This window comes from Antechinus flavipes, chromosome 4 (assembly GCF_016432865.1).
Source record: "Antechinus flavipes isolate AdamAnt ecotype Samford, QLD, Australia chromosome 4, AdamAnt_v2, whole genome shotgun sequence".
Lineage (NCBI taxonomy): Eukaryota > Metazoa > Chordata > Mammalia > Dasyuromorphia > Dasyuridae > Antechinus > Antechinus flavipes.
Genome location: NC_067401.1, coordinates 373966063 through 373988426, shown reverse-complemented (window position 1 = coordinate 373988426; position 22364 = coordinate 373966063). Strand labels below are relative to the sequence as shown.

At 36.7% G+C, this 22364-nt stretch overlaps 1 long non-coding RNA gene across 1 annotated transcript in view; it reads right to left on the bottom strand.

The window, feature by feature from the left end:
• Positions 1-19484, bottom strand: part of LOC127562566 (uncharacterized) — an 83132-nt gene extending 63648 nt beyond the window's left edge. Inside the window, exon 1 of the long non-coding RNA XR_007953708.1 lies at positions 19382-19484. This is a non-coding gene — a long non-coding RNA (uncharacterized LOC127562566). The remainder of the gene's footprint in view (positions 1-19381) is intronic.
• Between the last annotated feature and the right edge of the window lie 2880 nt (positions 19485-22364).

The following is a 22364-nucleotide window of genomic DNA, read 5'->3' as shown; positions in this document are numbered from 1 at the left end:
AGAGAGAGAGAAGGAGGGAGGGAGGGAGGGGGAGGGAGGAAGAGAGAGAGGAAGAGGGAGGGAAAGAGGGGGGAGGGAGGGAAAGGGAAGAAGGGAGGGAGAGGAAGAGGGAGGAAAGGAGGGAGGGGGAGAGGGAGGGAAAGGGAGAGGGAGGGGGAGAGAGAGAGAGAGAGAGAGAGAGAGAGGGAGGGAGGGAAGAGGAAGAGGAGGAGGAGGAGGAGGAGGAAGAGGGGGGAGAGAGAGAGAGAGAGAGAGAGAGAGAGAGAGAGAGAGAGAGAGAGAGAGAGAGAGAGAGAGAGAGAATTTTCCTCTCCTATGTATTTTCTAAGGTTAAACATGGATGCAAAATTTAGCTAATGACTGGCTCAACAGTTTCAGGCATGCAAGAGACTCATTTTCAAGAATCTCTTGATACTTCTCTCAATTGAATTATTTGAAAGGTTCCATGACCTTGCCTAATAACCACCATAATCTATCTTTAGGGATTTTATAATTCATCCTTGAACTTGGACTTAATTTCCCTTTAGAAACTGGCTTTGATGTTACAAGGGAATTTCAGAGATGTTATTATAGTATTAAAAAACACATATAGCTTAAATAACAAGCTGCTTAATATAATGTACTATATATATAGTTATAATAGTTATAATGTAACTATAATATGAGGATAACAATATCACCTACCTCCAAGGATGTTGTCAGGGTCAAGGAAGATAATATTTGTATCGTGCTTAGTACAGTGCCTGGCATATGGTAGGTACTTAAACAAGCATTTGTTTCTTTCTAAAGTTCTACAATTATTTTTTTTCAGTTTTCAATAGTATTTTTCCCCAAATAAATATGAAGACAGTTTTCAGCGTTAATTTTTTAAGACTTTGTCTTTCAAATTTTTCTCCTTTCCTTCCATATCTCTTCCTTCTCCAAGATAGCAAGCAATCTGATATAAGTTAAACAGGTGCAGTCCTTGTAAACATATTTCCATATTTGTCATGTTGTCCAAGAAAAGTCAGACCAAAAGGGAAAAACATTAGAAAGAAAAAAAAATTGATGAAAATGTTATGCTTCATTCCATAGTCAATCTCCATAGTTCTCTCTCTGGATGCAAATTGCTATTTCCAACCTGAATCTATTGGAATTGCCTTGAATCACGGCATTGTTGAGAAGATCCAAGTCCATCAGAATTGATCATCACATAATCTTGTTGCCGTGTACAATATTATCTCGGTTCTACCCCCTTCACTCGGCGTCACTTCATGTAAGTCTCTCCAGAATTTTCTAAAATTAGCTTGTTCATCTCAATGATTATTTCAATGCATATGACTTCTAGGTCTACATATCTAATTCTTATTTATCATAAAATGCTCTTTAGAAATTTCCTACTGGAGGCCCAATAAGCATCTCAAACTCAACGTGTCCAGAACCAAAATTCATTTATTCTCTCTCCTTCAAATCACTTCACCCTACTTTGTAACCTATTTCTTTGGAAGATTTCGCTGTCCTTTGGTCTTCCAGGTTTGCAACCCTGGAACATCCCTGATTTTTTTTTTTCTCCTTTAACACCTGTGTTCAATCAGTTACCAAGTACCATCAATACTACTATAACAATGTGTCTCAGATGATTTCTCCCATCCCCATCCCCCTCCACTCAAATTCTTCTCATCTCTCAGGCAGACCACCTGGCTGTGACAAATTAGAACGAAAACACTTAATTCTAATAAATATTCTAACAAAAGAACAACAAGATGGCTAGGAAGAAATAAAAGCTTCTCAGTAATATTGTGTTCTCTTCTTCTATCCTGTCAAAGTCACAGGGCAGCTGGAGCTTTTGTTCCAGGGTGCCAAAATCAAGTGACAGTACTTGAAGTCCAAACCAACATACTTTAAAGTCAGCAAGAACAATGAAAAGCATTTTATGCCTGGTAAAGGAATTTAGCAAGCACTGAAGTCTCATTCTTTCACACAGAGAGAAAACAAGTTTTTCCCTGTCTTGCTTCATTTATATCATATTGGCCTAGAAAAATGAAAATAAATATCACAAACTTTTAAGAGCTCATGTCACCTTCCTATTCAAAAGACTCTAATGGCTGAGTCCCTCTCACCTTCATGCCTGTTTGGCATCCAAAATTCTTCATTGCCATCTCTCTTCCCCACTCTCAAATCTTCCCAATCTTTTTATTTATTTGTTTGTTTTTTGTTTAGTCGATTGGAGCTTAATGACTTGCTCAAGGTCACATAGCTAACAAGTGTTAAGTGTCGGAGACTTCAGGTAAATTGAGGAAGGAACTTGGAGGCCAAAGTCAAACAATTTCTAATGTCAATTTTACAATGAATAAATTCATTTTGAAGGGAGCTGGGTCCTCAGCCAGATACAACCACTGATTGCATGGTCTATGTATCCTTATTGGTTTTAGGTTTCATGTGTCCATAGGAAAGGGCATTTTTACATAAAAAATCTTTATATACAAATACATGTACATATGCGTGCACACACACATTTATTAGTAAGGCAGCTACGTGTGGTGCAGTGTGCATAAAGCACTGGTTGTGGAATCAGGAAGCTTCATCTTTATGCGTTCAAATTCAGTTTCCAACATTAGCTGTGTGACCCTAGGTAAGTCACTTAAACCTGCTTGCCTCAATTTCTTATCTATAAAAATGAACAGAAAAAGAAAATGCAAACCTCTCCAGTATCTCCACCAAAAAAACTCCAAATAGGGTCATGAAGAGTAAGACATAACAGAAATGAACAATCTATATGTTTATCTATAATATATGTGTATGTGCATATATGTAATGAATCATTCAGTAAGTACTACCATTAACTATAACAACTAAAGAACGCCCTCCATCTAAAACGAGTAAATGAATGAATGAACTAGAGAATGAATTAAATAAATGAATGAACAAATAAAAGAATGGATGGAGGGATGAATAAATAAATGAAATGCAGATTTTCATCCTTTTGGCTATAAAAATGGGTATAGGGCCCCCTCTGCTGGTCACTTACTATACTTATCTGTAGAATAAACCATGCCATCATACTGTTACCCTATTTGTATCAATGGGAGTTACTATGCGGAGGAATTATATTCAGTTGTAGAACTTAGAGAGGTATCAAGAAATAGAAAAAGAACTGGACCTGGAGTCAGGAAGATCCTTGGTCACAACCTGGCAAATCATGTCATTTTTCAGTGACCCAGACAACTCTATAAATTGTAAAGAAAGTACCCATCTACATTTCTAGGAGACATTTCTTCCAATGGAATCATAAGTCTGGTCTCGTCTCTATGAACCTTTATACCTCCCAATGACATCGTAAAGATCTTGTATGTACATAATTATTTGTATGTTGTCTCTTTCATTAGAATGTAAGCAGACTAAGGGGATGGGTGCTGTTTTTACTTTTCTCCCTGCTTCTCCTGGCTCTCAGATCAGTGCTTTTTTTCCTCATTGAAAGAATACTTTACATGTGACTATTTATTTGGGTCCTTTCTTCACAAGTTACTTTTCATCAATTTCAGCTAGTACTCCCAGTCTTATCACCTGTGTAACTTTGGGCAAATCATGTAATCTCTCTAGAAACTTAATCTCATTTGTAAAATGAAGGTGTAAGTACAGATAAACATTTGGCAAATATTATTGGTAAACAGTAGACAATCAAATCTGAAGGTCAGATACACAATACATTTTTAAGTCTAGGCTGCGTTATTAACATTTTCCCCATCACTTTCTTAAGTCCGGACGATCAATAAAACAATATCAAGCCCTGATTTTGTTTGTCTATTTCTGAGGTGTGTTTCTTAATGAAATTTTAACAGTTAATCAGCATCAGGTTTGAGCTAGTTTCAACACACCCCTAAGTTAGGAACATATCTCCCATCGCTACATTTTTGCCACTCAGAAAATATAGAGTCGATCCCCATTTCATTTCTATAGTATAATAGTAGATTCAAAGTACATGTAACATATGTGACTGATATAATTTCTACTTGGAAGAAGCAGGGGAACCTGCATCCAGAAAAGTATAACATGTAACAGAAGTGTCTTGCTTGGCAGACCTTGTGTAACTGGTTCCCATCTGCTAACAATGTGATAAAAAAGATAAAACTATTGATTGACTGTATAGCCAGAACTGGAATACATTTAAAAGATCCTCATTGGCTGAAACCAAGAGTGATCCTCATTCTAGTAAAGAAGCAGGAATGTTGAAATCCTTGATGTTCCCAGGAGAGAAGTCTCAGGCTTTTATCTCCCTACTAGCCCTGCTATGATACTACCCATGAGAGCCTGGCTGTTGCTTCTTTTCCATTTTGTCTATTCTTTCCAAATTTAAATGAAGGACTTTTAGAGACAACTATGATTTTGTGAGCTTTGGAAAGGTCAAAATGTCAAGCTACTAAATATCTGGGAACATATCAAAAGTCAAAAGGTACAATATTAAACATCCTGCTTGACCCAGTCCAGTAGCAGCCAAAATGCAAGATCCAGTGGCTTTGCTGAATTTCACATTTGGAAGAGAACATGGAAGGACAAATGCTTTGTAGACATTGTTTTAAATTTGAGTCCACTCTCCCAGATGGCATGGAGGACAGAGTAGCCCTAAGACCTGGGAGGAAATGGTTCTACTTTTGTCCTTGCTGTACCTTTAAAGTAATTATCCCTTTGTAAAACTACTTTATGTTAATTAGCTAACTGGAGGTGGGATACTAATTACTAGTGAAGAGAATACATCAGAATAATGACTTGAGCTTCTAGCATTAGAAAAAGAGTACTCCCTAAAATCCTGAGGGAGGAGATAGAGCCAGCCCAATTGTGGGAATTCAACCAGCCAGTGTGTAAGTCAATGCAAAAGAATTTAAGACCAGAGACTTGTTATGAAAGTATCATAGACGCATAGCTCAAAAGTTCTGATTAGAAATCAAAAGATGAGAGGGCATCCTAATTTAGCACATGAGAAAACTGAGAAATAGAGAGGGAAAATGATTAAAAGTCACATGGTTAATAAACAGCAAAACCAAGATCCAAATTCATATTTTTGAGGTCAAAAACAGTGTTCACCCTACTTTAGCATTTCAGTAATCATTCCCAAATAGCGGACATCAATAGTCATTTGTGTTCTTATGCCATTACAAAATGGACTCCCACCCAAATGCTTCTCTCCAGCAGGACTATTCTTGCCTGAGAAAACTATGTCATTGAAATTGATCTGATTATAATCAACAGGATTCAGAGCTTTCCCCCCTAAAATGGGAACAACCATAGTGATTCATTACTGATCTCAGAGGTGCTGAGTGGATTCATGAGTAATGGGCCTGCTCCTGCCAAGGAGAGAAGTGCTAATTGTTTAGAATTGTATTACCAACGATTTCTAGGTTCCTTTCCCATCCTGTTGCCCTAACCATTTCTTTGTTGTTTAAATATAGTACTTCTTCACAAAAGTCAGCCATATTCAACAGCTACTTTTATTCTCCAGTTCTACTTATGAAGAAAAAAAGAAGAAATGGGCATTAGGTTAAAAATTCCTCTGGCATTGAAATACACATACACACATAAACACAGCGTGTTTATGTGCTTTATACACACACACATACATACACACACACACACACACACACATACACAGAAACTCAACTCAAATCCTACCTTCTTCATGAGGCCCCTTCATCTCCCCAGCTGCTACTGCCTTCCCCCCTCAGATTATCTTTCAGCTATTCTGAATATTATTTTTCTTTTTTTAAAAAATTGTTTTTAAAACATTTTATTTTAATCAGCCCCACCTTCTTTCCCACTCCCACCCCCACCACTAAGAGCATTAAAACAAATAAATGAAACCCATTATAAACGTATATAGACAAACAAAGCAAATTTCACACTCCTACCCCACCCCCCACCATTAAGAGTATTAAAAAAAAGAAATCCATCATAAATACATCTAGCCAAACAAAAGAAAATTTGGCCATGACTAAAAAAAATTTGTTTCCTTCTGCATTCTGAATCCTATACCTCTCAATTAGGAAATGTCCTGGGATAATCTTCTCAAATCCTAGCTGGTCACTATGATGATAAAAGTTCAATATAATAGTATTCTATCACATTTATGTACCATAACTTGTTCATCCAACCCCCAATCTAAAGACACCCCCTCCGATGGCAAAGCCTGGGAGTGGTTTTGTTATATCTTGGTGATCTTAAGAAGAATATTTTTTGCCATCTCAAAAAAGACATTTTTCTACATCCTTAATTTGTTTTGTTCAAGACTAATCCCTCCCTTACTCTACCCTCTCTTAATTTGTGCTTCTCCCTTTCTCCTGAAATGTACACCAGCCTGTGAATTTGATCATTTGATCAGTAAACATTAAGTGCCTACTATGTGCCAAACACTGTGCATACAAAAAGAGATAAAAGATAGTCCCTGTCCAAAAAAACTTTACAATCTAATGGGGGAGACAACATGCAAATAAATATATACAAGAGAAAAAGGAAATCATTAGACAAAGGAAAGGCAACAGAATTAAGAGAGTTGGGGAAAACTTGCAATAAAAGATGGAATTTTAGTTGATACTCAGGGAGGCAAAGAAGCTCATAGGTGGAGACGAGAAGGGAGAGTATTTCCAAGGATAGGAGACAACCAGAAAAAATAATTGGATGGAATTTTATTGAGAGATGGAATTTCATGAAACTGCCAGAAGCTCAGTATTTCTGGGGAGTACTGGTATTAAAAGACTGGAAAAGTATATGAAGGGGCTAGGTTATGAAAGGCTTTGAATGATATTTTGCATTTGATCCTTGAGTAGCAGGAAGCCTGGAATATTCTTCCTTTTTTTGACCAGTTCAAATTAAAGTCAGGGTCAAGTGTCAGCTACTTTTCACATCTGCTTTCTCCTTGTTTGAATAGATGTCTGCTTGTATACACAGATTATGTGAGATAATTTCCCCTAAATCCCCACCTCCTTCCCCATCAATGTAGCCCTCTTTCCCTGTCTTTCTATCTTTTTGTTAAGACCATTAAGCTGTAACAGAAGCCTAGGCCTTGTCTAATCAGACTGCCTCATTGAATCCTGATGATTTGGGGGGGTGGTTCTTAATTTGGGGGACTTGTATTATCTACCTATATTTGAATTTAAGCAGTTTGTGCTTGGTTAGTCGTTTATCATTGTTTATTCATGTTTACTTTTACATAAAAAAGGTCTTCATGTCTGTGTTTCAATTTTAAAGTTTCTCCCTTGCTGTGGTCTTTTCATCAGGAATTCTTGGAAGCCCTCTATTTTATTAAAGATCTATTTTCTCTTCCAATAGCATTATACTCAGTTTTGCTTGGTAAATTAATCTTGATTATAAACCTATATCCTTTGCCTTCTGAAATAACATATTCCGAACTCACAGTTTCTTTATGGTAATAGCCACTATTACCATAGTGTGTGATTCTGACTGTAACTCCTTCGTACTTGAATTCTTTCTTTCTAGCTTTTTACAGTATTTATAACATATATAATATTCCTGGGAGTTTTTATTTTGGAGTTTCTTTCAGGAAATGATCAGTAGAATTTTTCTGTTTCTTCTTTCCCCTTTGGTTCTAAGTGATCTGGACAATTTTCTCAAAAGATTGCTTGTAATATAATACTTAAGCTTGGTTTTGGTCATGATGTGTAATATTCTCTTTAAAATGTAATGTTCTCTTGTTGAGGTTTGCTTGGGGTCGCTGGAGGCAGCCTTCCTTTCAGTTCAATAATCACGAGTAGCCAGGGGTTAAAGTCCAAATCCTTTATTGTCTCCTTCAAAGTCCTATCTCCTTCACTTGGGGCTCGGCTAGTTTTCTTAGAGGCCCATCTCTCTCCTTGGTTTCCAGAGCTTGAGCTCCTGCCTCCTTCTCTGACCTCTGAATCTCTCCGAATCCAAGGGTTTGTGCTTAGTCACTACAAAGGTAGACGATGGAATGAATCTGTCTCAGCCTCAGAAAGCTTCTAGTGCACTTGTCCTTTTTTGGCCCTGAGAGCTTCTTGCTTATATGTTCCACACTGAGAACAAACCAATCATTATATCACTAAGAAACCATTATTTGTTGTAGGATTAAATCAATGCTAAACTAGATTTAACCACTGTCTCCTCAATTCCACTTCCTTGTTTCAAGTTCTGGCCCATAACATCTCCTTGCAGGATTAAATCAATCATACTAAACCATGCAAAATTAGATAACTATTGTCTCTATCAATTCCACTGACTTAACACTTTGTAAGAATTCTTTGTTTCAAGTTCAGAGTTCTGGCCCATAACAATGATGTTCAGCTATGATTCTTTATTTTTCTTTTCTCCTCAATCCATTTTTTCAACTCAGTTGTTTTTGCTATGAGATAATCTTATATTTTCTTCTATTTCTTCAGTCTTTTTTGTTTCCTCAAAAAGACTTTGGCATCTATTTGGTCCATTCTAATTTTAGCAAGTTTTTTGCTTGGACAAAGTTTTGTATTTCTCTGTATTGTTCATTCCCTTTCTGTTTCATTCTTCCTAGCTCCCTTTTCTCTTCCAATTTTTACCCCAGGTGTTATAAATATTTTTCAACTTTTGCTTCATCTCATTCAGGAATTCTAGTTAAATTTGTTTCCAGACTGTGTTTTTCTCTGAAAGTTTGCTTGTAGATGTTTTGGAGTCATTTTTCTCTTCTGTTTTTGTGTCTTGAGCATATCTGCCACCATAATAACTCATTTTTTACTCAGAAATTTTCATATGACCCAGAGCATATAAGTATATAAGATAGGTATATAAATCAAACATTTATTAATAATAACTCATGTTCGGTTATGAGATACCATATGGGGATGTAATTCACAGTTCAAGAAGGGAGAGCTCACTTCAATGTTTCCTATCACTCTGCCTTATTGGCTCTCTATCAATCATTCTCTCTTTCTCTCTCTGTCTTTCTCCATATGTGTCAATATATATGCATATATGTGTATACAAATATATATGTATAAATTACATACATGTATATATATTCATATGTAGAATGTATGCCTACACATACACATATACAGAATACCTAGATATTGTCATGTTGCTCCTTCCATTAAAATATAGAGGTTGTTTTTGCCTTTATTTGTATCTCCTTAACACAATACTTGGCATACAATTATATAATAACAATTATATAAATAAATATATGAAATACATAATATATTAATAAGATCTTTTAAACTGTCAGTCTCTCTCAGAGTCCTTGTGTTCTGGAGTATATCTACTCAAGTCAGCCCAGTGATTCAAGCTCAGGATTAGAATGTAATGAAACACTCTAAAACATAAAATTCAGTTAAAATTTAATATTATAAGACAAAAAAATTATATAGTTCCGAGTTAAATTAAAATAAAGCTACTTCATTTTGAATTCATTATTACATAGCAATCTGCAATAATATGAAGGATAGATCTTCTGTCAGGATACTAGGAATTCCCAAAATAACAACAATTCCCTTCTCCTCCAGGCTGAGTCTTTTAACCTCAGTCAGTCAGGAAGCCAAACCATGATGTTCTTGAGAACCAACTCCCTTAAAGGGAAACTAGGCAAGCTATTCCTAACGTCCTGGCAACTTTTAAAAATTATTAGTTGCAGAAAATATGATGATCTGCATTTGTGGAGGAAGTCCTTTACCAGGAATTCCAGTTGAAAAGATCACAGATTTGGTAGAATGCAGCTGTTAAGCAATAGGCCAGATTTCTTAGGAATACAAAAGACTTGTAAATGAGAAGATTTAGAAGTAATCTTTTCTGAAGGCATGACAATGTATATATGACCTTTCAAATTCCTCTTCTGCTCTATGACCATGAAAATCTGTAGAATTTACAATTTATTTACAATTTTTTTACAATTTTTTTTTTTTTTACAATTTACAATTCTTATCTTGAATTTAATGATGTATCTTTAACATAATGATCAATCACAATTCCAAAGGACTCATGACAACACATGCTATCCACTGTGGTGTTTTTCTTCTTATATAATATAATGGTTCTCTCTGGGAGCAGGTTTCTTGGGGAGGTTTCTGGAGGCAGCTTTAGTTTCAGTTAAAAGTAGTAATCACCCAAATACAGCCAGCTGATAAAGGTTCAACCGTTTATTTCTTATCTCTTTCCTTGGGCCCGGTTAGCTTAGAGGCCTATCTCTCTGCTTGGTTCCATGAGTTCTTGCAGATTGTCCCTTGCTTCTGCCTCTGCTTTCTTCAGCCTCCAGCCAGCATGGGGGAGCGAGCGGGAACGTGCGGGGGAGAGAGGAAGAATGGGAGGGAGAGAGGGAGAGAACAAGGGAAAGAGCGAGGGAGGGGAAGAAGGAGAGAGAGAGGGGTGAGTAAGGGAGGGAGTGAGGGAGAGAGAGAGATGGAGGGAGGGAGAGATGGAGGGAGAGAGGGAGAGGAGGGAGAAGCAGAGGAGGGAGGGAGCAGGGAAGGGAGCTTGCAGGGGAGCGAGCAGGGAAGCGAGCGGGAGCCCACTGGGGAGAGAGGAAGAATGGGAGGGATCGAGGAAGAGATGGAGGAATTTAGGGAGAGATGGAGGGAGGGAGGGAGGGAGAGAAGGGAAGTGAGGGAGAGAGCGAGGGAGGGAGCAAGGGAGAGAGCAAGGGAGGGAATGAGGGAGGAAGGGAGAGAGAGATGGAAAGAGGGAGAGAGGAAAAGAGGGGGGAGGGAGGGAGGGAATGAGGGAGAGTATTGGAATCCTTACAAAGTGCTAATTTAGCATGGCACTTAGCAAATCCTCTAGCTCACTAATGTATTTAAGTACTCATTGGAGTTCACACGTTTGGGAGATTTCAGGGCTTCCTTAAAGCCTCCAGAAGGAGGAGTCAACCTTTGGGAGATCATATATAAAGAGGCTCTTAGTTTCGGGTTAGAGGAATTACTTCAGAACATTGTCAGGGGTTGGAGAGGAGCATTCTGGGAGGAAGCCCACAAGCCCTTTCTCAGAGGCAAGAGAGATTCAAAACATTTTCCACTTGGCTGGCTGGGCAGAAGGACAAACCTTTGAATTTGGAGACATTTGGAGGGAGCTCTTGGAACCAAGCAGAGAGACAGGCCACCAAGAAAACTAACCGGGCTATTTTGAGGAAGCAATAAACAATCTGAACTTTTAACACCTGGCTGCATTTGGGGTAATTATTGATCTGAACTGCAACTAAGGCTGCCTCCAGAAAACCTCCCTGAGAAACCTGCTCCCAGAGAGAACCATTATATTTTAAAGAAGAAAAACTCCACAGAGGGGAGAGAGAGAGAAAGAGAGAGAGGGAGAAAGCAATGGAGGGAGTGAGGGAGGGAGTGAGGGAGAGAACAAGGGAGGGAGCTGTGTGTGAATGGAAAGCTTGCAGAAAAATGGAGAAAACCCCCTTCAGTTTCTGGATCTGTAGGTTTAAGGAGAGGGCTCGAAATAATGACAATTATGTTCTATTTCTGTTGACAAAGCATACACAACAACAACATGCTATTAGGGCCATTTAACCCTTCTGGATGAAGAAACAATGGTATATTGCTATCAGAAAATAATGATCACTTTCCTTCAGGGGATGCCAAGTAAATACCTGGAGTTTCAGTGTTTTATGTGATTGTTCCACAAAAGAATTTCTTAATAGAATTAGGTCTAAATGATCAATAGCTGTTAATACTCAGCATTAGGGATAATCCAACATTCTCTTATTTGGAATGAATGAAATAGTAGTCACAAAGTGCTTATTATGTGTTAGGCACTACACTAAGTGTTATGGCTACAAGTACAAAAACCATCTCGCAAAAGAATAGGTCCTAAAGTATTTACTTGGTATTCCCTAAAGGAAAATGATCTTTATTTTCTGATATCCCACAAAGAACTTTTGTTTTAATATAGGAAGATAACACATATAGGGAAGTCGAGGCCAGGAAGGAGTGTATTGGGTCTGGAAAGTCTCAAGAAGAGTGACTAGAGCTCTAGAGCAACTGATTCAATCTTACTTTATAGGAATGGTACTATTTATTTGATTACTGTTTTCTTAACTGGGGGTGGAAGTTGGGTGAAGGAAAGGTAAAACAGGCTGTCATGGCATGAAGAAATTGAGTTAGCAACATGGCAATAGGTCTGCACTTATATCTGTGTCTTAAAGGAACTCTCCTTTAATGGACAGGCAGCTCCATTTCCCTTTGCAGTTCAGTTATCAAGAAGAGTTCCCTAGAGACACTGCCAGGTTCAGTGACTCCTCCAGATGCACAAAGCCAGTATGTGTCTGAAGTATGGCTCAAACCTAAGTCCTCCTGATTCTGAAAATGGCATTTAATCCACTCTGTCTTTTTTAAAATTAATTTATTTAAATACATATTACTTTATTATCATGTTGGGAGAAAAAAATTAGAACAAAAGAGAAAAAAACATAGAAAAGGAAAACAAAAAACAACAAAAAAGAAGTGAATTGATTTGTATTGATTTACATTCAGTCTTCATAGTTCTCTTTCTGGATGCAGATAGCATTTTATGTCCAAAGTCTATTGGGATTGCTTTGGGTCACTGAACCACTGAGAAGAACCAAGTCTTTCACATTTGATCATTGCATATTCTTGTTATTATTGTGTATAATGTATTCCTGGTTCTGCTTGTTTTGTTTAGCATAAATTCATAAAAATCGTTCTAGACCTTTCTAAAATCAACTTATTCATCTTTTCTAGAACAATAATATTCTATTACTTTCATATACCTTATTTACTTTATTTATTTATTTATACCTCATATATACCTCATATAGCTTAGTTAGCCATTCCTTAATTGATGAACATCTACTCATTTTACAATTCTTTGCTACCAAAAAAAAGATCTGCTACAAACATTTTTGCACAGATGGGTCCTTTTCCCACCTTTATGATTTCCTTGGGATACAAACACAGTAGTGGAACTGCTGGGTCAAAGGATATGCACATTTTTATACTCTTTGAGAACATCCATATTGCTCTCCAGAATGGTTGGATCATTTCACAACTCCACCAACAATGCATTAGTGACCCAGTTCTCCCACATCCCCACCAACATTCATTTTTATCTTTTCCTCTCATCTTAGCCAGTTTGAGAAGTGTGAGGTGGTATCTCAGAGTTGTTTAAATTTGCACAAGCAATAAGCTTATAGTGATTTAGAGCATTTTTTCATATGATTATAAATGGCTTAATTTCATCATCTGAAAATTATCTGTTCATAACCTTAGACTATTTTATTATAAATTTGACACAGTTCTTTCTATATTTTAAAAATGAGACTTTTATTAGAAACACTAGCTGTAAATATTTTTTGCCCCAGCTTTGTATTTCCCTTTTAATGTTGTTTCTGTTGGTTTTCTTTGTACAACACTTTTTTAACTTAATGGAATCAAACATCCATTTTGCCTTTCATAATGTTCTCTAGTTCTTCTTTGGTCATAAATTCCTACCTTCTCCAAAGATATGAAAGGTAAATTATCTCTTGTTCTCCTAATTTGTTTATGGTATCATCCTTTATTCCCAAATCATGTACCCATTGTGACCTTATTTTGGTATGGAGTATGAGATGTAGGTTTATGCTAAGTTTATGACATTATTTTCCAGCTTTCCCAGCAATTTTTGTCAAATAGTGAATTCTTCTTCTAGAAAATAGAGTTTGGGGGCTTATCAAATATTAGATTATTGTGGACCTTGATTATTGTGTCATGTAGCTAATATATTCCATTGATACATCACCCTATTTCTAAGCCAGTACCAAATGGTTTTGATAACTGCTGCTTTATTATGTAGTTTTAAGTTTAATATTGCTAAACCACCATCCTCTGTAATTTTTTTCATTAATTCCCTTGATATTCTTGACCAATTGATCTTCCAGCTGAATTTTGTTATTTTTTCTAGTTCTATAAAATAATTTTTGGCAGTTTGATTGACATGGCACTGAATAATCAATAGATAATTTAAACAGAATTGTCATTTTTAAAAATAATATTAGCTCAACTTAGCCATGAACAATTGATGTTTTTCCAATTGTTTAGATCTGACTTTATTTGCATGAGAAGTGTTTTGCAATTGTGTTCATTTAGTTCTTGGGTTTGTCTTGGCAGATAGACATCCAAATATTTTATTTTGCCTATACTTATTTTAAAAGGAATTTCTCTTTCTATCTCTGGCTGATGTGTTTTGTCAGAAATATATTGAAATGCTGATAATTTATGTGGGTTTATTTTATATCCTACAACTTTGCTAAAGCTGTTAATTGTTTCCAGTAGGTTTTTGGATGATTTTCTAGGATTCACTAAGTACATCATCATATTATCTACAAAGAGTGATAGTTTTTCTTTCTTTACCCATAACCTATTCTAATTCCTTTCATTTCTTATTGTTAAAGTCAACATTTCTAGTACAATGCTGAATAATAATGATGAAAAAGGACATCCTTGTTTCATCCCTGATCTTATTGAGAATGCATCCAGCTTCTCTTTATTACAAATTATATTTGCTGTTGGTGCTATATAGATAGTGCTTACTATTTTAAGGAAAGCTCTCTCTACACCTGTGCTCTCTTTTTTAAAAAAAATTGGAATGGGTGATGTATTTTGTCGAAAGCTTTTTCTACATCTATTGAGATTATCACAGGATTTCTGTTGGTTTCGTTATTGATGAGGTTGATGATGGTAATAATTTTCCTGATATTGAAACAGCTCTACATTCCTGGTATAAATCTCATGTAGACATATGGTGTATTATCTTGCTGACAAATTGCTGTAATTTATTAATATTTTATTGAAAATTTTTGCATCAATATTCATTAGGAAGATTTTTCTATGATTTTCTTTCTCTATTTTGGCTCTTCCTAGTTTAGGTGTCAATACCATATTTCTGTCATAGAAGGAATTTGCAGGACTCTTTTCCTATTTTTCCAAATAATTTATATAGTATTGGAATTAACTATTCTTTAAATGTTTGGCAGAATTCACTTGTGAATCCATCTGTCTCAAGATTTCTTCTTAGGGAATTCATTAATAGCTGATTCAATTTCTTTTTTTTTCTAAATTGGGATTATTTAAGTAATACATTTCCTCTTCTGTTAATCAGGGCAATTTATATTTTTGTAAATATCCATTTTTGTTAGATTGTCAGATTTGGTAATAGCTGGGCAGAAAAGCTCCTATTTATTGCTTTAATTTATTTTTCATTGGTGGTAAGTTGACCCTTTTTTTGTTTTTTATGCTAGTAATTTGGAGTTTTTTTCTTTTTTTGTAATCAAATTAACCAAAGGTTTATCTATTTTGTTGGGTTTTTTCATAAAAGCAATTCTTAGTTTTATTAATTAGTTCAATAGTTTTCTTAGTTTCAATTTTATCAGTCTCTTCTTTGAGTTTCAGAATTTCTAGTCTGATATTTAATTAGGGGTTTTTAATTTGTTCTTTTTCTAGTTTTTCTAGTTGTCTGTCCAATTCATTGATCTCTTCTTTCTCTATTTTTCCATGTACCTATTTAGAGATATAAAATTTCCCCTAAGTACTGCTTTGGCTGAGTGTGAAGACTGAGTTAGCACCCTGGATACCTTAGAATCAGCCAGAGTCAGGATAAGCAAAAGTCCTTGATCTTTATTCTTAGTCTTTAGGGGTAGAAGTGAAGGGAATAGACACAGGATCTCCACGACCTTCCTTTTCCACCTCGACAGTGAAAGTTACTCTGGCTTGTCTTAGGCTACCCCCTAATCCTTCCCACAATTCTCTGTATACACCAAAAGATTGAACCAGCATAGAATAGTGGGAAGAACCATTTTCCAAACATATGATAATAGAGTATTGTCCAATTGGTAGTTAGCCTTAAGTGCTCAGTTATCCGACTTCCGTGCATCAACTCAGAGTTTCAGCTCTTTACATCTCCTGCTTTCTTTTGTTTTAGGGCACAGGTGGTCACACCATCTCTGACTACTCAGGGAGGTGAGAACTTCAAAAGGGAGGTGATCACGCCCTCCCTGACTTCTCAGAAAAGGAGGTGAAAACACTATAAAGGAGGTGATCATGTTTCCCCCCCACCCCGACATCTCAGGAAGGGAGATGAAAAGCACCAAAGGGAAGTGGGGGTTGCTAGTGGGTCTCTGGGCTGAAGGGTATTATTAGAAACAGGTATGCACAAACCCATCAGCATGGGAGGTATTACACAAACATATAGCAATAATGCACAGGCTAGCAGTGATGACTCTCCTTACAACCGGTACAGGCTCAATGTGGTGTAACAAACATGAATTGTACACGCAAGTAGTGATATAACAATATAAATCAACATGGTGTTGTAAAAAGTTTCCAGAAGTCCTAGAAGGAGGGTATGTAAACGATAGTCACACATACGCCTTCTTCAGCAGCCAAGAGATAGCCCAAAACCAATCTATTGTCCATTGCTTCACATGTCAGACAATCTAAGGATCCCCACAAGTTTTTGAAGTCCTGCAAAAGTCTTTTTATGTGTTAGGGAATCCAATGATTCCTGCAGATTTTGAAATCCTGCAACAGTCTTATCATTTCTCAGAAAGTCCAATGATTCCTGAGAGTTTTCAAGTCCTACAATAGTCTTATCATGTCTCAAAGAATCCAATGATTCCTGAGGGTTTTCAAGTCCTATAACAGTCTTATCATGTCTCAGAGAATCCAATGATTCCTGAGGGTTTTGAAGTCCTACAACAATCTTTTCATGTCTCAGGGATTCCAATGATTCCCAAGGGTTTTGAAGTCCAACAATTTTTGATGCCCATGAGTCAAATGCTATAACTACCATGCTCTTTCAGTGGTGGGCACAGTCAGCAATGGAAGGAGATCTTTTCCTTTGATCAAAGGTCTGCTCCATCTCTCTCCAATGGACAAGGTGAATATGGCTTGTTGGCATCCATCTGATTCCTTCTCCACCTGTGGAGATACAGCAAACCCTCTCCCCCACGCATTTGACCTATCTTGTCCCTTCCATTCACTACTTTCTGGGTCTCTCCACATCACCTGGAGATTATCTAAAGATAATGGAACTGCTCGCACTGAATACTACTCTTCCAGTGGGTTATGAAACCTGTCTGCTGGAGCCAGTGCATCTTTGTCAAAAATAAATAAGTTAATAGTATAAAGTGCTAGATTTAGTAGTTCTCTAGGGTTACCTGTGGCTCCCCTTTTCTTTTGTTTTTGGAGGAGCAACTTGATGTTTCTGTTTCTCCTTTCTACTATTGCCTGTCCTTGAGGACTAAAGGATATGCCAGTGGTGTGTAAAATTTTATACTGTGCATAAAAGTGTGCAAAATGTTTAGAAGTATATGCAGGTCCATTATCTGTTTTTATTTCTTGTGGCACACCCATAATTGCAAATGCTTGTATAAGGAATTCAGTGACCACTCAGGCTGTCTCTTTTGCTGCTGGTATTGCAAAAGTGAATCCTGAAAAGGTGTCTACCACAACATGGCTAAAAGACAGATGACCAAAAGATTTATAATGGGTCATATCCATTCGCCAAATTTCATTGGGTCTCAAACCACAAGGGTTCTTCCCTGGTGGCAGTGTAGGAGTGTGGAAAAGAAGGGAAGTGGTACAGGCTTTTACTATGCTCCTAGCTTCCTCTCTTGTTATTCCAAATTATAAATGTAAAACTCAAGCAGCCTGATGATATTTAAAATGAGATTCTTGAACTCCTTGAAATAAAGGAGTATTGGCCAACATGGTTAGAAGGCTATCCGCCTTTGAATTATCATAAAAAAAGAGGACCTGGAAGTCCACTGTGAGAGTGGACATGCAAGATATAAATCTTACTTGGATGCTTTCTCACTTGCTCTTGAAGTTCCTTAAAGAGCTGATAGATATTAGAGGCTACAAATTTTATTTGGGTTGTGGCAATTCTTTGTACCACACCTACTGAATAAACTGAATCAGATATTGTATTTATATCTCCTGGATAATAAGTAAGAGCTAGAATGATTGCATACAATTCATTCTGCTGAGTAGACTGAAAAGGAGTTCTGACTACTCTCTTTATAATTAAGTCACAAGAGTATACAGCACAAATATTTTGTTTGGAAGCATCTGTAAAAATAGTTGGTCCTTTAAGAGGAACCTTAGAAACCTTCTCCTCAAAAATACATTGCCAATTATGCAATAGTCTGGTTATCTTTAATGGAGACCCACGTGTAAAATTTGGATCTGTGGCCAATAAAATTTATCACTCTGGGATGGTTTCACAGCATACATTAAATTGTACATTAGTATAAAAGATATATATCTTTTCAGGTCTTATTCCAGATAATTGTACTGCTCGCTTAATGGCCTTTAATAAAATTCTAGCCACAAGCACTGGGTAAGGAGTAAGGCTTTGTCCTGGTTGTGCCAGGAGATTCACCCATTCTATCACACTGTCTCCTTGATGAAGGACTGCTATGGGTGCCTCTTGTGTAGCAAAAACTTACATTTCCAAAGGTTTTTGAGTGACTTTTTCAACCACATTGGATAAAGCCTTCTCTCAAAGCCTCTTGAGCTTCTTTTCTAAGCTGGCGTGGTAAGTTTAAAGCACTGCTTCCCCTTAAAATGTCATATAATGGTTGCAATTGATAGGTGGTCAAGCTTAACATAAGAGGATGTAGACCCATAAAGCGTGCATCCCTTTTTCAAATCTTTAATTTTTTCCAAATTAAAAGGAGTGTATTTTTTCTCTTATTGACCTCAAGAGTCAAGTTTTTCAATCACAGGATATGCATTTATAAATATATATATATATATATATATATATATATATATCTTCTCCTTCATTTTTTTGCCTTGATTAATGCTTTTTCTAATCTTGTCATATTCTGCTTCACAGGAATTGATTGTGTTTTTTGCCTCTTTCCCTCTCCCTTCTTCCTCCACCCATGAAAGGTTAATTGAGGGGGAAGGGTCATGAGATATGGAATGATCTAATTTCTCCTGCTGTGAAGTATCACACTCAGAATTATACTTAACTCCATTCTTATCTGATTCTTCCTCCTTTTCACCTAATATAGTTGGCATCTCCCTCTCCTGCTATTTCTTCTTTTTCCTTATTTTAACACTTAAATACTTTCCTATAGCAGTAGTATTAAATTGTATGTATAAAGTGTATTTTTAGAAATTAAGTTTGGATGAGAATTGTAGTATTCACCTAGTTGCTCTCCCATTAACTTCCACTCACTTGGATCCAATTCTTTTTCTGTAGAGAACCAAGGAGATGTGTACTGTACAGTTTTTAAAAGATAAACGACATGCTCCCAGATTATAATTAAACCTTGATTTTTTATAAGTCTGGCAATGGTCTCTGAACATTTTCCTTGAACAGAAACAGAAGGCTGTTTTCTAAACATCTGTCCCATCTTTGCTGAAATTCTACTTTAACTCTTTTAACAAAATTTTTTTGTTGTACTCACCCTAATTTCTGGGTTGAGGAGTCTTTTCCACTGGATCAGGATCAGAGGCTATTCCACTGAAATCAGGATCGGAGCTTTTCCACTGGCCCTAAGAGCTTCTTGCTCATATGAGCTCTCTAAAGGTGTGAACACAAGCATTGTTTTTTATCAGTTCTACTTAGTACCTTGTTTCTTCTGGCCCATAACATCTCCTTGTAAGATCAGATCAATCATACTGAACCATGCTAAATTAGATAATTATTGTCTCTATCAACTCTAATGACTTAACAGTTTGTAAGGATTCCAACAATCCACTTCAAATGAGAACTGATAGACATAGTGAAGATAGAAGCATATTTTCCTTTCTCCCCCCTCTCTGGTTTTGTCTCTCTCTTCCTCTCCCTCTCTTTCTCTTTCTTTGTCTCTCTGTCTGCCTCTGTCTCTGTCTCTATCTCTTTATCTCTCTTTGTTTCTGTCTCTCTGTCTTTCTTTTATTTGTTTTGAATGACTACATATTTGTAACGTATTTTGTTTTTGTTGCTTTGTCCATGGGTGGGAGAGAGTAATGAATGAAGGAGGGGAAATCAGAACTAAAAACAAAATCAAATTGAATTTTCAAAAGACTATTAAGAATAATTATTCTCCAATTCTTCCTGTGCAACAAGAGAACTGTTTGGTTCTGCACACATATATTGTACCTAGGATATACTGTGACATATTTAACGTGTATAGGACTGCTTGCCATCCTGGGGAGGGGATGGAAGGAGGGAGAGGGAAAATCAGAACAGAAGTGAGTGCAAGGGATAATGTTGTAAAAAATTACCCAGGCATGGGCTCTGTCAATAAAAAAAGTTATAATTATTTAAAAAAATAAACTTAAAGAGAAAAAAAATTTAAAAAAGAATATTTTTATTAATATGGTATAGCCCTTAGGAATAATGTAGTGATAAACCCCAGGCTATCTGGTTTTGGGAATGATGGAGTACAGATTTTAGGATATCTTGATTTAGGAATAATTTATTTCTCTCCTTATGCTACCTTGCCTTAGTTTGTCTTGTACAATCAGATGCTGAGTCCAAAAGATTTCTGGCCATCAGATAACAGCCCACTGGACATCAGTAACAGGAGGTTTGGCATTATGAGCATCAATAATGAAGTTAACACAGGCAAATGGATCTTTGTCATTTAATCTAGTGACATTTCAGGCCTAAAAACACATTTCTCCCCCTTTGAGCTCACAAAATAAAAACCTGACCACTCCTCAACTCCACCTCTAAGCCATAAAATGAATGTATCAATGACATGAAGCACCTGATTTCTCTCACCTTTTTCCTTTAAAAATACCTGCTATCTCCCCACTTCCTATCTTCCTCTTTTGAAATTTAGCCTGCTCTAATCGGTGTCACAACTATAGTTAACTTTTCCCCTTGACTAGGAGATGAGTCTGAACCTACATATTCTTTTGAGACACAATAGCAACACTGGTCTGGAGCCCCAACATTTGGGGGATCCCTTTGAGCCCCAACATATTTGGGGTAGCTCTCACTCCAACATGATTATTTAAATTATTTCTAAGTTGCTTGATATTATTAATGCTAATTAGTCCATCTATACAAATCTTTTAGAACAAGTCAGACACATGGGTACAGGCAAATGAGGAGGTCCACAAACTTCCATCCATTCTAGTCTCTCTAATATTCATTCCATTCCCCAGTGCTCTGCCACTTTTGTTTCTGATTTTTCCAACTTTACCACCCATATCTCAGCTGTCTTCCCTAGTGTTTATGGACTCCTCAACCTGGACATCCATTGATCCCTCTAATCTTCTCATTCTAAAATCTCTTCCTATCATGTCAGCCTCCTTCTCCCCTTGTTAAGTTCCTCTCAGAGTGCCTCTTCAGAGCCTCCGAGCCCCATTTTGAGGAGGACAATGGGTCAGCCATCTTTAATTCCAGCTTTGTTTCTACTGAGCAAAAATAACTAAATAAAGATTTTTTTAAAAGTTCTTGTAACAACCAAAAATGAATATGAAATGAGAGGTAAAATAGCTATGGATATTTTTACCTGCTAGAAATTGTATTTCCTGTCCCTGAACTCCATAATTAGATCCCCAATACCTGCTCCTCTTACTCCATATTTGTTTAAGCCAAATCTGCCTACTTGCAACATTCTATCTCTTGTCTCCATGCCTTTCCATAAGGTCTCTGAACATCTTTCATTGTTTCTATTGCATTATTCCCATTCCTGGAATTCTCTGTCTCCCCACCTTTGCCTCTTAATTCCTTTTATGGTCTTGGCTCAAGTGCCATCTCCTATATAAGTAAACTTCCTTCCTCCCTAGAAATTCCTTGCATTTGTAACCTGTATCCAGAGTCACAAACACTAGTCTCACACTGACCAAGCCCAACCAGCTCCCTAAAAATCATCTCTTTGATTCATTTACTTCCACCTAAAACCCCTTGAAAATCCCCAAATATGTTCTAAATATAACCCCTCTCTAGATCAGAGGTATCAAACACAGCTGGCAACACTCCAGAGTATAGCCCAAACCAAATTAAAATATAATTGGGAAGTTAACAAAAATAACAAAATAAATTAAAATGCAATAGGACATAGATAATGTTAACATGTGGTTTTTTAAATTGATATGCTGCCCTGCAGGGATTCTTATATACAGTTTAATGATCCATTTTTATCTGAATTGAACATCACTGTGATCCTAAGATCCACAATATTCCAAAAAATAGTTAAAGGCATCCTGAGATCCTGTGTCAACACTGAAATGAATGAATTTAAAAACACACACACATTTCTTAAGTTCTCATTACGTGTCAGGCAGTAGGCTGAATGCTGGGAATACAAATACAAAGCAGTTCTGTTCCTGCCCCTGACAGTAGCATTCATTTAATTACTATGCGATGGAATATTATTGTTCTATAAGAAATGAAGAGCAGGCTGATTTCAGAAAAGCCTATAAAGACTTACATGAACGGGTGCTAAGTGA